The 13,435-nt window shown below is 37.4% G+C and overlaps 1 long non-coding RNA gene across 1 annotated transcript in view; it reads left to right on the forward strand.

Moving 5' to 3' along the window:
* LOC149118397 (uncharacterized) overlaps window positions 1-13,435 on the forward strand; it is a 22,053-nt gene continuing 8,618 nt past the window's right edge. The window contains exons 1-2 of the long non-coding RNA XR_016208995.1: window positions 1-304; window positions 8,778-8,893. This is a non-coding gene — a long non-coding RNA (uncharacterized LOC149118397). The remainder of the gene's footprint in view (window positions 305-8,777; window positions 8,894-13,435) is intronic.

Genomic DNA, 13,435 nt, shown 5'->3' on the forward strand with positions numbered 1-13,435 from the left:
CCGCGTAAAACACGGCTTCCACTTCCGTGAGGGGAGGGAACTGGAAATGAAAGAGAGTCCAAACATGGCGATGGAAGTACGCTGTTTTGTGGGAATTATATGCTTGTTTTGATGCCAAAGTCGCGATAAAGACGCTATTTGTGGTATCACTTGCACTTTGAAACTTATTTACCTTTGTTTGGTTGTATTTGGATGCAAGAGAAATGGCTGCAGCGTCTGTAAAATTCTGAAATGGAGATCACATGTAATTCCGCACACTAACAACAGCCTGGCAATTTCTAGCTTGTACAAGAACATACCGAAGGTAAGACTAAGCGCTTAAGCTACTGTTTACGAAATTTCGTTTACTACTGGAGCTTTCTCACGTGCTACTTCCTAAGGCAGCATTGACTTGATTGAACTGTGTTGCGTTTTTGTAAGCGCAATGTTTGCCGGGCTCAGCATTCAAATTCATCGCGTTCGTATACCGTTGTTTTCACTGAAAAATATTTCAGCCGTGTCTTTGTTTGAGTTTATATTGAGCAAGACAAAATTCTTAACTCTTGAAAATCTTAAACAATACAAAAGGTGATAAAAGATGTCAAAAGTTGCTAAAAAATATTGATGTAAACATCTAATTTACATAATTTTTGATTTTGTGCGTGGGGAAGCTTTGAAATTCTGTGAAAGCATTGTATTCCTTTGTTTATAAGCTTAAGCTTATATAATCTTATGTTATTGAGGTCCATTTGGCAAAATATTGGTCGGGTCCTTTGTTTGGAGGTTTATCAGGCTTGCAAACTTGCAAAAAAAAAAAAAACCCAGAACGAGATCAATATTCTCTTAATACAGGCCGAACAAGCTAGTGTAATAAAGTATTTATTATAATGGATCATCTATATGTGCTCATAAATTGATGTGTCTCCGCAATTCATTCTTACGTGCACATTTATTTAGGTCTATTTACATTTCTCACATAATTTGCTTTCTGAACAGTTACCTGAAATTGTCCTCCAAACATGGAGGTAAAAAGATTTCTACTAAATAAAAATACTTTTGTTTAGTGCAAAGAATTTAAAAAGCAATTTGCCAAAATTAATTTTAATGGTCCAAATTCAGACTGCTTAGGGAACCAACCAGAGTTCTCCTTTTCACTGTGCGCCAGTTCAGCCATATAATAAAACTACTTATTACATGGCTTACTTCATGAGCAGGCAAGATGAACCAAATCCTGTGCTGTGATTGGCTACCCGAGTGGGCAAGATGGAGCTATCTTGCCCGCTTGGGATTACGCGCTGTGTCCCGCAAGGAAAAATTTTCAGAAGCGGAGGCAGGTTCACCAAAATTTTCTTTCGTAATTTGTGCTGTGAAAAATATTTTCTGTGACAGTTAAACATTTCCTGTGGTCTCTGTAGCAATGGAATTGGAAAACAAGAAAACTGAAACCCTCAGCAAGAATGAAAACAAAGAAAACAAACATGATGACGAGTTTCATGAATTTATTTTGCAACAAAAAGCGGCAAACACCCTAAGCTTAAGTTAAAACACAGAATTACATGAAGCCATGGAAGCGATATTATTTCCAAGGAAACGAGAATAAGAAACTGTGTGACATACCTGAGGGAGAACTGAATTTGCTGTCATGCAAATGTTTATAAAATCGTGAAGAAATTAGACAGCACAGAGTACGAGCCTGTCAGTTTGACATCTTTTCAATAAAGTCTTCAACGCTCCTTGAACAAAGAGGTTCAAAATTTGAACATTTAATGAGGGAGACAACTTCAAACTCCCAAGATGAAGTTTGACAGTGTGAGTGCCAAACACCGACAACTTGTTGTAGAACATAGCCGAGGAAGACAAGCTTTTTGAGTGTGGTGAATCCGACAGCCTTGTGGCGCCACAGAGCTGAGCAATGATTCTTCCAAACGCCTAAAGATCAGAAAAGCGACAGGCAGATGAAATGAACATTTCTTGCTCTATTGGTTAAACTTTCTTTAGAACTTAAGCAACTGGCGCCCATTTTATGAAGCTCGATTTGGCGTAGAAATTTTCGTAGAGCTCTACGACTCTACGCTGTCGTCACCAGTCTCCTCCTACATGATGGAAAGTTACTTTTCCTTCCACTTTGTAGCTTTTACTGTAGTTGTGCATTGTTGTTATGGTTACCTGCCCATTTTGTAACATTTGATTTCAATTTGTAGCATATTCCTTGCATGTATCTCATATATATTAAAGTGTTGTTAAAGTATTATTACGGTTTACAGTGTTTTAATCATTTTCAATTTAAAGTTCTGTATTGAGTTTACCCTCTACGCTCTACACTATGCTCTACACTGTATGCTCTACCATCTACACTCTACTCACTATGTTCTACCAGCTACTCTCTTCGATCTATGCTCTATGCTCTATGATCTACCCTCTAAGCCCATCTGCTTGGAAGGTTACTGGAATTTTTTAATTTTTTTTTAATTTTTTAATTTATTAACGAAGACTAGTGAGCAGCACAAAGGAAGACTTCTTGTAGTTGTAAGCTTTTTCATTTATTTCTGACCCACTTTGTCTCTATCTAAGGCTTCTTCAGGGAATGATTTAAGCATGCCTAAGTTTAACTTCCCAAAATATAAAAAAAAAGTTAAAAAATTTAAAAAAAATTAAAAAAAGCTTAGAAAATTAAAACATTAGAAAAAGACATTTTTTTTTGTTTGGAAGGGTCCCAGAGAAATCCTATTAGAGTTTCTTTTGTTTGAAAGGGTCCTTAAGAAATCCTATTAGAGTTTCTTAATTTTAGCGCTCTGCAGTTTTCTACCTATAAAAATCCACAAAAAAAGTATCTGTACATTCCCTTTGAGTCGTTTCATTCCCGCAAGCAACAAGAAGGCCTTTATCAGAGGCGAACTTATGTGCTATACTAGAAATAGCTCCACGTTTAAACCTTTAGCAAAGCATGAGAAATTCTGGAAGTGCCTCCGGCTTCACAGTTACCCAGTTGGGTTTTTAATTCCTTTATTCAGGTTAAATACAGTAACAGAACTAAATGGCTTTCGCTAAAACGTAAATCGCACAACAGTAGAATGGTAGTCTTTAAATCTACATTTTAACTGTAATCATGCTAACTGATGTGAATGACATTTTGTTATAGTGTACTCAAAAAGTGTGAATACTTAGGTCACGTGACTTTGAACGCTTAGTGGATGTTTTGCAACCATGTGGAGATGTTGTTTACTAGATTTTAGGGTCGTAATTTGTCAAAGAGATTGCTGTTCATTTCAAATTGGAATAAATGGTTTAACTCAGAACCACTAACATCAAGCTGGTTATCCAGACACATTTACCAGACTTAGAGTGTATTGTCAGTTATAAATCTACTACTGCTTTAGCACATCTATGTAAATAGCATGTTTTTGGGGGGCCATACAATTAACGCTGATCATATGGCCCCCAAAATATAACAACAAGTAATAACATGTGCATTAAGGCATTTCTTGTAATGTCCGTTTACAGCATGTTTCAGTGGTTATTCACTTCCATGGGAAGTTAAACTTAGGCACATTGCTATATATGCTGTTCAGTGTTAGTTGTAATCATTCCCTGAAGAAGTCTCAGACAGAGACAAAATGCGTCAGAAACCCAGGGGGGGGGGGTGGTACTTGGATCAATCTTTGTTAGGTATGTGCCGCTGGACTCTCATAACCCCTACCCCATTATAGTCATATTCTATGGCCAATTATAGACCCCATCTTAGTCACTTTTGGTTAAATGTAATTTTCACGACCCCAACTTAGTCACTTTCTGTTTTTGCGTCTACCGTATAAATCCTTTTAACTAAGTGTTTCTGTAATGAATTGACACATTTAATAAACTGAATGAAGAACACTTTACTTCACAACTACACTATAAACATTCTGGTACATTTGCTTACCATAAACATTTACAAACACACTGTCATAAATAGTTGAAATGCAAACAGTCTTCTTTAATGGTGACATTACATGTTTATTGGAGGTGGAATTAATATTCCTGTCAATGTCACGTTTAAAGCAAACAAGTCCCAAGCAAAGGAGATCAAATGCTTATTACAGCAAAAGAAGATCCAAGTTATCTTAACTTCGATGGACGCAAAATGGCAATTTAATAGCGTAACACGAATGTGGACTTTGTTCTCGACTATTGTGCAACTGGTTAATGTTTAGGTTGTGATTTCAAGGCCGGAAATGTAATGGGAGGTGTTTGTCAAATATTAAACAACAGCAATAAATACAGTAACATTTTTTTTCGGCGAATCTTTCCGTTTGTAAATCACAACTTGCCAGAATTTTCTTACTCTCAAAATCCCGGAAAAGTGTGACCCCATTCTAGTCACCCTATAAAAAATGCTTGAAAAGGCGACCCCATTATAGTCAGTCCAGTCGTGAAAATGCGACCCCATCCAACGGCACATCCCCATTAGCCCATTTATAGGAAGTGCCCTCCTGGGGTCAGAAATAAATGAAAAAGCTTACAACTACAATAAGTCTTCCTTTGTGCTGCTCGCTAGTCTTCATTAAAAGATTAAAAAATTTAAAAAAAAAAATAAAAATGTCCAATAACCTTCCAAGCAGATGGGCTTAGAGGGTAGGTTGTAGATCGGAGAGTGTAGATTGAAGAGAGAAGCTGGTAGAACGTAGAGAGTAGAGCGTAGATGGGCTTAGAGGGTAGATGGTAGATGGTAAGATCGCAGAGCGTAGATCAAAGAGAGTAGCTGGTGGAATGTAGAGAGTAGAGCATAGATGGGCTTAGAGGGTAGGTGGTAGATCGTAAAGCGTAGAGCATAGATCAAAGAGAGTAGCTGGTAGAACGCAGAGTGTAGATGGGCTTAGAGGATAGATGGTAGATCGTAGAGCGTAGATTGAAGAGTACAATGTAGCTGGTAGATCGTAGAGAGCAGAGTGTAGATGGTAGAACTTAGAGCATAGAGGGTAAACTCAATACAGAATTGTACATTGAAAAGATTGTTAAAATACTGTAAACTGTAATAACATGTAAATGTATATGAGATAATAAAGAAAACCAATAAATTACAATTACAAAAATTACAGCATCGCAGATGATTGAGAAACTTGCACTCGTAACCCTAATAATTTTTATCACTCTACTGCTGTGGTTTTTTAAGCCTCTAAGCTAGTTTAGAGAGTAGTCAAAAATTCTTGAACTAATAAACTTGTAAATACGTAGAACGTAGAGCGTAGATGGTGGAACATGAAGTGTAAGAGCTTTAATTAAGAGTGTGGCGTGTTGATCGTGAATGGAAGAACATACAGCATAGAGCGTAGAACATAGCCAGGGTAAACTCCATGCAGAATTGTAAATTGAAAACAATTATTAAAACACTGCAATCCATAACACTCAACGTTCCTAAGCGATGTAATATTTGCTACAATAACTATATGCCTCTACACCTCTATGGTGTATGCATATCCAAGAGAAACAGAGCTTAAGCATTCAAAATACTACCGTGAAGTTGTAGAGCTCTACGAAAATTTCTACACCTAACTGAGCTCCATAAAACGGGCTGGGTATAAAGTTAAGAGTTGAAAATTGAAGCCTTTTTGGGACATTTTTGAGGTTCAAAACAATAAGATCTTTTAGATCTTATAACTGCGCTTTTAAACTTTAACTGTTTTCTTAGCACTACAGGCGCAATGCAGTGCACATTCCAAAGCAGTTCTTGATGATTCATTGATTACTGTAGACACCACATCACTTGATCAACACAAACTGCATTATTGCACCATCAGTTGTAGCTGTTGTGAAATCTCCAATGACGTAATCGTCTTAATCTGGAACTTTCCTCGGGATATGTATATATGTATGGGCATGAACGATATGAACGATACGATAGGACTATTAACAACAGCTTACTAAATGTAATTGGTTTTTGCCATGAGTAAAGAGCTAGCAAAGTAGTCACACAAGTCACATAATTCAAGAATTATGTTATCCACGACTATCTTTAGTACGGTGGTTATTCCCCTACCAATGACGTAATCCTTGCACGTTCTGACACATTCTTTGCTTGGCTTGCAAATATTTAATTTTCCTTCTCTGAACACGCTGCGATGAAACAGCCAACGAATTCACTTCATTTGCCGAAACCCACAAGAAATACTCGCAAAATTGCAAATCAATTAATGACCGTCGCTTCTGGCGAAATAAACTTGCAAAGTAAACACAATCTTATTTATCACGTAGCGAAAATGAAAGCTGCAACATCAGCGCATTCCTTGGCTGACGTTATACCTTTTTCAGCATTTTTAGCATATTTATTATTTCCCTTCGAATCCAACGCTTCGATAAAACCAAAAAATATATTTTACACACAAACAAAGAAAACATCCGTAACATCGTCCTTGTATTAATGTTTCAACAGCTTTTGGCGAATAAACATCACAGGTTGTGTGATTCAAAATTTGGCCAAGAGGAAGTTTGGGTCTGGTCACCAACAACAAAAAAAAAAATAAAAAAAAAACAAAAAACAAACCACAGATAGAACATGAACCGTGCTCGGCCCATGGCCGCGCGGTTAATAATGCTTTAAGCAATTTCACACATTTGTTAATTCCATTCAGTAGTTAGACATTTACTCATCAAAAGTGTAAACCAATGAAATGCTTGTATTTCTGCATTCACCCAATCAGGATAAAGGTACATGTGCCATTGATTTTTGCATGCAACTGGCTTCCATTTCAGTCCTTGAAGATAAACAAGTACAAGGATCATTTTTTGGTGTTTTATCCCATATAATAAATCCTTTATTGACCAAGCTTGTTCGGTCAAGATGGCCGGATATTGGCCTCATTCCTTTTTTGCTTGTTTATGGACCGAGACTTCGTGTTGGTCCATAAACACGCAAAATAAGGACTTGGCCAATATCCAGCCATCTTGACCTCACGCTTGGTCAGTAACCCATATTTATTGACCAAGAGTGAGGTCTTTACAGGAAAATCCCAAACCGAGACCTTGCCATATTGACTGAGGGATAGTTAGGTCAATACTTTAGAGAGTAGTAATGCAGGATCAAAACTGCTCACTTCTAAGAACCAAATAAGGCATTGTGCCAATCAGAAATTCCAGAAAATGTCCATACCCCCACCACGGAGGGAATTGGAAATTCCGGAGGGGTGGAGTGGCGTGACAAAGACCTAGGAAATTCCGGATGGGAGTGGGGGTGGATGATCGATTTGGTTTCCAGATGCTCTTCGATTCAATACGGATTCAAGTATCGATCTAGCCGTTCAAAAATCCTTTCATACCTACTAAGTAGATCTTTCATATGAAAAATAGTAGCTTGAATACTTAATTTGATTCACATTATATTTGAAATAAGTTTTCTTTCTTCAAAAAGCACTTTGGAAGCCAACAAATGTGAAGAACGTGCTGTTGCGTGTACTTGTTACCAGTCTACAGGGAGTCACCATGTGGACTGAAAAGCACTCTGACTTAAGCCTAGTTTGTTTTTACATCAGTCTTCGAAGCTGATGAGTGGCAATCGATTTCTTTCATGAAAATGAGTGTCTTTATAAAGGTAGAAACAATGTCACGATTTCACAAACTTGAGAATTTCTTATTCTTGTTTATCTCTGTTCATTTGTATGTAATTTTGCTCTAAAATTGGCTTTTGTTGCGAGTGTATTAGCGATTGTGTTCATGATAAAAGTATGGTGTCCATTTCATCCACATACATCTTATCAGTCCTTGAACGGAAATTGTACCACATTAATTTTACTAAGCAACTTAGTCGTATAGGAAGGTAATTTGACAAGTTATTTTATCTATTTTCTTTTAAAGTATGGTTAAACAAATTGCTGTATGTTCTCTTTGCGTGTACATTCAGCTGTTAAGATCAATCGAAAATAAACAGCAGTGACGTGCAATGCAGACAGCTAAGTGTTTGGAGTATTTACTTTAACGTAAACACACTTTCTTGCCAAAACTATTTTTTCCAGAGGGTATGGGGGGGTGTACATAATACAGTGTACTTGTGCAAATTCCAGAGGAGAGGGGGAGAGGGGGTTATTTTTGTATTCAAAAAATGGAAATTCCGGGGAGGAGGGGGGCTTATGTGAAATTCCCTCCTTGGTGGGGGTATGGATACTGTATTTTCTGGAAGTACACATTGAGCTGCTGAGCACTGCTAAGACTATCTTTGGTTAATTTTTAACCTGTTCTTTGGACCAGAATGAATAAAATTAATGATGTTTGTGGGTTGTAGGCAGTTGTAAGTTTAATTTTTTTTCAACATTACTGGCCACCATCAGAAAATTATTGTGATCCTTGGGTTTTACTGCATTGCTCTTGGGAATAATCAGTATAGCTGCATTATTACAGCCTACTTTCTTGCACTGGTGTACTGTGTACACCATGGAAAAAATGGTGATTTCAGTATTGAATTAGAGAAAACAAATACAAATTTTAAAGATAGAAACTACAGTTACTCGTCAAGTTTCACGCTTGAAGCGATCATTAGATTGTGGCCTTAGCGGCGGTGAAAACAAAATTTAAACTGACTCATGGAGGGCATGTGGAGCGATCCTGCTTCTGATAGGCTGCATAGAACTTGTTCTTGCACCTTCATTTTGTTACAAGTTCAGATCTTTTATTTAGAAGCGTGGATTTGTCTGCCGATAGAATGCAGAGTTTTTCACATTACTCTTATAATTTGTGAAATCATGTATGCATGACAGAGGGTTAATATAATTTTAACATTAGTTACTTGACCTGAGATGTTAACTGTATTTATTTTGGACAATTGGTTTTGTCAGGCCAAGGAGAAGCTGGATAGATGTGAAGGTACAGAGGTAGACTTACATTGGACTGACTCTCTACTTTACAATATTATCAACAGGATGAAATGAAACCAGTCGCCCCTGCTCACAAGGTAAATACACTGTTTGCCATATACAGGGCTAAAAAAAAAGTGCGGTCCAGTTGTCCGGGACAAGTTGATTTTCCCACCGGGCAAGTAACATTTCACTCTCACGCACTTGCCCAATGGGCAAGGACCCAGGCAAGTTATCTGCCAACTAAATAAAAGAAAGGTAAACTAAGACCTATCCAGGGAAAGTAAAATTTACGAGTTACTTGTCTGAAGGGCAAGCTGGAATAATTTCAAGGTTTTTTTGAGCCCTGATATGCTTGCTTGCTTCGTGTTTGGCCTCATTCTGTGGACATTTACTGGTAGTGAATAGGGAATGGGCTCAGGGATCTTTGTGCAGAGAAACAAAGATACGAACTTCAAAAACATGAAAAAGATGAGACAGAGACTTAATCCAAAGAGTGATTAATTAATTACGCTCTGCAAAGTAAGGTAGTTAGAGAAGGTAACAGAGATCTTTTCCAGGGTTCTTGGGATCACATTTGTGTTAGAAACTTTAAGATAGATCATGTGCCAGGTCATAATTTCTGGCTTTGCAAAAATTGTGGCTGGGTTTGGTCACCGGAAAGTATAAATTATCCTGTTTTACCTTTTTGGTATGATTACTCGGGTGATTATAGAGGTTTCATTGTTACCATTGGTGAAGAATTGCATCATATCTTGCTTGAATGACCCAGCAGGAGATGATTATAGTGTGGGTGCTTTGTTCATGCTTCAGGATTTTTTGATGTTTCTGATAATGAAATAGATACTGTAAGATAAAAGAGAATGCCATACCCAACAACACTAAAGATGCGGCTAAGTTCAGAGTAAAACTTTTCCAAGATATTTGTCATAGCAAATCATTTTAAATTCCAGTGGAAATTTTGCCAACTTTGACATGAGTATATTATCAGAAAAAACAAAAGTTTTCAATAATTCCTCCATTACACCGAATAGTTTCAACAAACGTAATTCTATTATTTATAACAGCTCTTGAAGACATGGAAGTAAACAAAAGGAATAAATGTCTCAGTCAGTTTTTAAGTATCAGTTCAGAGAAATCATGGTAGTTTTGCAAGAAAATTACTTTGCTGTCAGTCCAAGCAGTTATCAATCAGCATCTACAGTCAACATTGATATCTGCGATAACCACTTGTTCAACAAACGCTGAATTCCTATCTGAAGCAGCTTCCCACTGAGGGAAAAATAGATGGCACACTTCGCAAAAATCCATTAAGTGACACAGCAATCAAGAAATTGTACAAGAAATGCAAGCTTGGTAGTGCTGACATGCCTGATCCCCATGCTTTACGAGTTCCAAGTGGCCTGGTTCTTCATCTCCAGGGCTCAACACTAGCTTTTTGGTGTACTGATCCATTGTCCAGTTTATTCAGAATTTCACTGGACAAAATACAAGTTGTACTCGCCAGGTGTACAAGCAACTCAAGTAATTAGCTCAAATAGTCCAGCCAAGGATACAACTGCTTCCACTTAACACTAGATTTTCATAACAAAGTTTCTTTCTCCACTTCTTTCTCATCTTGCTTCTCTTTCTGATCTAATTCAAGTTGTTCCACAGTTTCATCTTCATTCCCATTTCTTGTTCGTTTTGAAACACTCAAGAAAAAGTCAGACAACTGCAGACGTTCCAACATCTAAAACCCCCAAATCTTGAGGCCTCAAAAATTTACCCAAAAAAGTCTTGAGATTTGGGTCCAAAATAGTGATATTTACCAAACTGCTTTAAAACAAAGGAATCTCAATGCTAACAATTCCTAGCAGTGTTCAAACTGCCATAATTAGTGCTATTTTAGCATTAATTAACACCTTAGGACTTGAAACACCAACAGGAGAGTCTTCGACATCTCATTCTGCCATCTTGAACACTTGAAACAAAGCCTTTCCCAGAGGACTTCACCCGGTGATTGGACATCAGAACAAGATTTAAAAATAGCTCACTTCAGATTTCCCAGTGAGAAGAAACACAAACATTACAATATTCAATCCTTCTTAATTGAGTTGATTTGTATTCACAACTATTATTTTAAATCGAGTTGATTTTAGGCAACAGCAACAACAACTTTATTTGTACTGAGCCAGAAATTAGAAATTAGATGAACAAAAATAAGTTAAAATAAAAAGAGTACAGGGCTGCCCAAAGTAACCTTAATGGGCACATAAGACTGTGCAGCCACCCTTAGTGATTTAAAGTGGTTATTTATTTGGGTCAAATAAGAAGAGAAAATAAGAAAAAGACATGCAAGAGCACACAAACACACAACACACACAAAAAGAAGACTAATTATACATACAGATATTAGATGTATGTAGGCTGGCTCTGATAGAGGTTGTAATTCATTGTGGAAAACCATGAGATTTTGAGATTAAATTGTGAGACTGTGAGATGAGTCCTGAATTTGTGAGTCTCACAACCAAATCATGAGAGTTGGAAGGTCTGCAACCACTTCTGTGCCATAATTTTCAAAGTGAAACAAGCAAAACAGGACAAAATCGCAAGAGCTGGAGACACATGTTAAAGATGTTTATTTCATCTGTCCGAGAAGGATTGAGCACAACTAGAACCAGCCCTAAGAAACACCTGGCCAAGATGGTTGATTTCAGGCACGGTGGAGTATGTTGCATGGCAGCAAGCATTGTTTCCTGAGTCTGCTTTCAAATTGTGAAAAGGCTTTTCATTTGAAAAGCCCAAAAAACTGATATTAAGTATTCCAAGTGACATATGCAAATAATTCTCAATGTTTTATTCTGAAATGTGAAGACAGATTTTAAAGAGTTTCTTCAGGCCAAACTTTTACAGGCCAAAGTGTTATTTTCACTGGCCAATGTCCAGTTGACCACTCTTAGTGTCGTGCCCTGGAGAATCTCCATCTATTTTCGTGGTGAATGTTCCTTTAAAGACCATGGGTCTCGCAAACTTTGGTCAAATTTAATGGGTATTGCAGTCTTGTTTATTTTAGCGGTTATTTGTGTCTTGCAGTCTCAATTGTTTTTCACAAAGCAGTTTCACAGTCTCGATTTTTGCAAGGCTAAGAAAGTCTAGAAGTACTGAATCGTTTTTTTTGGAATAAATGATGTCTGCTCATCTTGGAATGTCTTGAGCTAGAATTTAAAACACTTTAAGTCTAGATCTCCTAGTTTAACCCTTTAAGCCCCAGAGAAAAACCTTATTGTTCTAAAATTATAACAGTAGATTGAAAGACCACAAGTAATATACCAGCTGAAAGGTATTGTTTGGGGTATGTCCTAAATCACCACAACAGACATACAAGATGTCACAAATTGAATTGAGGAGTCTACAAAGTAAAAAAATGAAAACATTCAAAAATACCTTATTCCTTGTATATACTGGGTATACCCATAAACAATAGCTTAATTTGCAGCTCTGGGTGTGCAGATTTTTATCAGATATTCACTTGACTGTAAAATTGTAAAGCGTAAAAGTTTCACAAACTTGAGGGGTGGTTAATCAAGTCTGATTCAGGAGGGGGGTATGATTTTATGCTTTCAGTGTGAAGATCTCTCAAAGATCCTTTTGGCCTCCAAATTTGAAATGAATTGGCCACATAGTCAGCTTATTATAACATTTTGTGCCATACGGCACTATCGGGATTTAAAGGGAAGTCAAAATGTCTTGGGCTCACAAAGAAATATGCCAGTCTCACCCTCTTGCAAAGTCTCACATTTACCATTCACCATCCCTTATTTTGGTTAAAAGGGCAGAGAAAACCAAAATTAACTGAAAAAGTTGATGCTCTGTGCAAATAAAATACCAGATGGAGAAGAATTCTTTCATTTAAACAAGAGTTTTTATGGTTCTGAGGCACTCAGGAGGACTTAAGGGGTCAGAAGATCACTTAGATGATAAAATATTTCCTCTGGCTACTTCAAGATGACTGTCCAGTTGATCTACTTGAGGCATCTAAATCCAAATTAAAATGCGTTATTCCAGAGCAGAGTTCCCATACACAAAAAATGACAAGGACGCACAGTTTTTTTTTAGCAAAGTGCGTCCTTGGGATGCAGTTAAAAGTTCCAACTGGTTACCAAACTAGGTCTGGCAGACCCTACCCAAAAATCTCTGTGTTAATCATGGCATGCCCTTTGAGCCACCATTTTGTCACTTGTCAGGTCATGTCTACACAAAAGAGTTTATTTAGTGTCGTTCAACCTTCAACATTGATTAAATCTGAAAAAAGGAAACCTGAAAGTGATACAGGTGAGGGAAGTGGGGGGGGGGGGGGGGGGGATGATACCCAGGTGAAGAAATGCATATTTTGTCCTAAATGGCTGGTTAAAATATGATTTGTTCAAAAAACAAATTTTGTCTCAATGTGTATGGCTGTAAACATATAGCTGTAAACCTAAACCATCGCAAAATTTTGTGCCTGAAGCAAATAGTTTCCAGGGTTAAGTCTAACACAACATTTTAGTTATAGGCAAAGGACCCCTGAAAAGGAAAAAAAACCCAATTCTTTAGAACTGGGGATCCCAAGGACCCTTAACTATCAAAACTAGTGGGAACTCTGCAGAGGCCTGAAGACC

This window comes from Orbicella faveolata, unplaced genomic scaffold (genome assembly GCF_042242905.1).
Source record: "Orbicella faveolata isolate gen_17 unplaced genomic scaffold, um_ofav_v1 contig_1, whole genome shotgun sequence".
Lineage (NCBI taxonomy): Eukaryota > Metazoa > Cnidaria > Anthozoa > Scleractinia > Merulinidae > Orbicella > Orbicella faveolata.